Source organism: Manis javanica, chromosome 10 (genome assembly GCF_040802235.1).
Source record: "Manis javanica isolate MJ-LG chromosome 10, MJ_LKY, whole genome shotgun sequence".
NCBI lineage: Eukaryota > Metazoa > Chordata > Mammalia > Pholidota > Manidae > Manis > Manis javanica.
The window spans coordinates 76,809,665-76,814,632 of NC_133165.1; positions in this window are offsets into that span (position 1 = coordinate 76,809,665).

Genomic DNA, 4,968 nt, shown 5'->3' on the forward strand with positions numbered 1-4,968 from the left:
AGGGCTAGTCTAAAATGAGCTCATCTGCCTTTCTTCTAAAATTAATTAGACAGACTATCTTGCCCAAGTTTCAGCTACCTGTTTTTCGTGACTTAATATTATATAGCGTTTCTGATTCATCATGGAATCTTTTGTTGTAGAGTATCTGAAGCTAAGAAGTAAGATCGTCTTTGGAGTGTCAGATATGTTTTAATTCTGAATCACTGAGTCAGTCAGCTAGAAAATTTTAAAAAAACAATAATAAAGTAGAAAAAATAGAAGGGCAGAAAAGGTCAGGAACATTTTTTTTTCACAAGTGTACTTGTTTCTGCAAATGGTTTCAATGAATCATTTCAAAATTGAACAAGAAACAGATGTCAGTTAATTAGAGATTTCAATTTAATGACATGGTTGCATAGGTATGGCACACAAAACATCTGTGTTCTAGTACCTAATATTAATTTAATTTCTTTACAGGAATCATGTACATTTTTCTTCATTTTCAATAAATTGCTTTTCCCCACATAAAGTAACATTGTAGCTGTGAAGTCATTGCTATCTAAACAGCCCCCTGTGAGGCTGGCTCTACAGCCATCACTTAGTAGTTCTGCATTCTCGGAAAGAACAATATACACAGAAAACAAGCAACAATAAGTTAATTCTAAATTGTGTGGACATTACATTCTTTGGGCCATGTGAAGGGATTTTTAGAATTAGTAGGATTCAAAGTTTGAACCAATTGCAATTGTAAAACATCCGTTTAGTATTAGAGCTTTTTCGGATTTTGCTTTACTCTCATTTTGTAACATTATCCTTCTGAAACATGTAAGTCCATGATGTCTAAGAAATTTATTTGGATAAATAATATAGATTTTACTCTCATTAAAAAATCTAAAATTAAAAGTATTATGTATTTACTGAGTATTTACCATGGTGTCAGGCCTTGGGTAAAGCCTTTTAAATACAGTATTTCAGGTGGTCCTTTAACAGTCCCAAGAAACAATTTTGACTATTCATATTTTGAGGATACTAAAACTTAGTAAGGTTGCAGTAAATTGCCTAGAGTCACACAATTAGAAAATGACAGAGCTGTATTAAGAACAAGTTTTCTTCTTAGCATTTGCTCTTAGCTCTTAGGGGAACTGCCCTAGGGAAATTTTCCCTACTCCCAGGAAGACCCAGTAAATGGCACAGTTCCTGCCCACTTTCCTCTTTTAATTACACAAGTCCATTAACTATAGAATTCAGAACCATTCAACTTACTTCCTTAGGTTATTCCACAGTCACTGTTTGGATCCAATTTTCAATACACGTTTCAGGAGTCATGAGAAGAATCAACCTCAGTATTTGGGGCATGGTGTTGATCCAGTATAGTATTTTCAAAAGAGCTGCTAGAATTCAAGGGAAGTATATACAGGGCAGATACCCATGCCAGTCTATGGTTCCCCACATTTAGACTAAAGTACCTACTCTGAGGAAGGAGTAATGGTAACTTCCTGGCAGCCCCTGAATAGGTATCTAGGGAAAGTAAGACACTCTCCAGGACCAAGTGGAGTGCTAAATAAAGTGTTTTTGTTTTGTGCATGTGTGTGTGTTTTGCTTTAAAATGCAGATAGATGGCTATGAGAAGGAGAGCAAAAAATGCTGTCTTGGTCACTCCTTGGTGACTGGATCCCCTGTGTTGTTCCTGAAAACCAAAATGCCAGTGCTTCAAAATGAGGGAACTGCTGATTGAAACGACTTTCTATTTGCAAAGAAGTGTTGTCCATCCAAAAGAATGGAAAACACAGATAAAGACAATGGGCCAGAGGGGAATCAAATCAAATGGCCCTGGCCAGAAAGAAAGCATGAGAACTCAGCCTGGGGAACGAAGGGCAATGGCAGAGCTAGTGCAGAGGTCCTGAGAGCCTGAGTGGAGAGGAAACAAGCGGAGCGGCAAAGACAGCCAGGAGTGGAGCCAGAACCTCCAGAGGGACACAGGGGGAGTCCCTCTCTTAGGGCCACAGAGGCCCTCAGAGCATCGTGTCTGTGAGTCACCTCATAGGCATCGAGAAAAGAATCCGCAGGTTTTCCTTTTGGGTAGTTTCTTTTCTAAACATGTGAACTCTCATATATTCTCGTGGGAATTCAAGATAATTTAGTCTCCTTGGAAAAGAGTTTGACATTTTCTTACAAGCTAAACATTTTTTTTTGACTTGGAAATAGTCTATACATTGGCGATGGTGAAGAAGTTACATGACGATGTATATTTGTCAAAACTCATAAAACTTTAAGTTTAAGTTTAAAATGAGTGAATTTCCTTGTACGTAAATTATACTTCAGTAAAGCTGTTGAAAAAACACTACGTAATAAATAACCTGAAATAATGTTTTTCTCATTTAGGTATTCAATCAATTTTACATATAAAAAGGTCCATTTATTTCAATATGTTTTCAATTTTTTATAGATTACTTTTTCTCCCATTCTGGTCTAATTTTGTTTCTTCTTAAGTTATGAAATGCATTTACATGAATTCAGAATGAAAACTGAAACAACCTATGTTCACAAAAACCTTGCTCCTATTCTGCACCTCTCACCTTGTTCTTCCCTCCATCTGAAGGTTACAATTATTGATTTTTGGTTTACTAGTCTATCACTCCTTTTTGAATGCATAAGCCTTACCCCCAATATTACTTAAAAATCCCTCTGCTATTACTTAAAAGATAGAATTCTATACACAATCCCAAAACTTTGCTGTTTTCAACTAAGGTATGCTCCATATAAGTGTCTAGAAATGTTTCTTATCTTGTTTTATCATCTATGGTACAAAGATTAGCGCCAGGCAGGGATACTAGAGATAGTACTTGGAGTACTTGGAAAATAAACTTGCTGATTACTGCATAGGTTTCAAGTGAAAGTAAAATTATATCATTTTTAATTTGAAAATTGAGAAGAAGAGATAAGAAAGGACATACTTGCTAATTTTATTATTTCCTACTAGGTAACAAACATAACGAACATGTAACACAATGTATTGATGTAAAGAAAACAATTAGGATACAACACTAAATCTTTCTAAATACCAACGTATAAAACAAAAGTATTTATACTTTTGGTCCAGCAATCTTCTAGAAATGTATTTAAAATATACAATTGGCAAAAACACAAAATGGCTTTTGTGTGAGGTTAATCTTTTTGCCATGAATTGTAATAAATGCAAAAGACCAAATGGAGTCTAAACCGCCATCAGTGGAGCAGGTCTGGGTGCATAAATAATAGTACGTTCAGGCAGTGGAGTACCATGTACGGAAGAGAGATAGGACGCATTTCCATGCATGCATATGGAGTGACCCTCAGCATATCCGTCTCTTGCAGCTCTTTTTGCCAAACAAATCGGTGTAGTTCATCTTCTTGTAACAAGACCCAGGAAAAACATACAAAATACTAGTTCCTTCTGGAATATCATGCAAGTGGTCTTGTGAGCATTAAGTACTAAGACTAATTCCTTTATTGAGCGTTATGAAATTATCTTAATATACTTGATCCATTAATTAACTTATTTATTCACTTAATAACCACACAATATAGTTCTGAACAGAACTCAACTTTCTCTACCCTATGTGTACATAACATAGAGGAAAACTGAGGGTCGGTTGTACCATTCTTCTACATTTTAATTTAAGAATTATGACTATAAGCAATCTGCCACATTCTTTTTTTACCTTTTTTTTAGGTATGCACATGAAACACTAGACCTCTGAAAATATGGAAAGTCAAGCTTTAAAAATTTGCAACGTACATATAAGGGCCCTCCCTACAAGTAATACATTTTCTATAAATAGAATCCCACTTCCCAGTTTTCTCCTTTAATTCATCACTTTTATTTTAAATTCTGATGATGTCTTAATTAGATGTGAGTTAGTGCTTTAGGTTCCTCCATTTCTTGGTAGCGCAACTGGTCTCCATAAACTTTTCTCAGGTTCTACAATTATTCTGCCTCATGGCTTACTTTCACTGTATCAGAATTCCGTGGCTATCTCTTTATTCAACTCATCTATGATTGGAAAGTTTTTGGAGTTTCCATCTCACAAAAGGACAGAGTAGCCTGGCTGTACATTCTCAAAAGAAGGTATACTTTATCAGTAACATTTCCTTATGTCTTACTGCCCTTGGGCTGCCTGCAGCTAAGCGCTGACTTGGCATCCCCTTTGGACTTAAGATTTTTTAATCAAATATGTGTCCCTCATAGAAAGAGAACTTTCCTAATACTATAGTATTTACAAATATAAATCTGGTACATGTTCATCTTAGATTTCTGTTTAACTCATAAATGTGAGTGAAAAAAATGTGAACACATGAGAAAATGGATAGCAATATAACAATTAGTCATAGGCCACCATTTACTGACTTTAGGAAGATCTCAGCATCCTAAGTAATTAATGTATTTTGAAAGTCTCATTCAGACCTACGGCTGGATGACATTAACACACGGAATGAGACTACCCAAGATAATGCATGGATTCAGGCAAATATCTGCAATCAAAATGCCCTACCTACTTACTGCCTTCTTTTGCACCTAATTTGAATTGTCTACTTTCTCCGATCTCAGGGGAAAGGTAGGTGATATAGTGGTAACCCTGCTAGCACTTTTTGGCAACCCAGTGAGCACAGAGTGACATTTTGCTGTATTAAGTATGAAGGCTTTACAATTGGGAGTGTGGTTTACTAAGGGCATTTGTGACACTGTGAATTATATGTGGAACATCAACTTGGTCCCCAAGATACTGTAAAATTAATACTTTTTTCACAAAGACACCTGGACACCATAACCAATTTATGTGAGCCCTGCATTTCTTATATTATTCTTCTATGCTATTTTGGCCTTTGCTATGAATAGCATCACAAATGAATGGCAGTTTCATAGTCTAAAAAGTTTTCTTTTTTTTGCATTTATCTAATGCATTCTTATAAGTCTCAAAACATGAGGAAGTGACAACATAATTATATCTT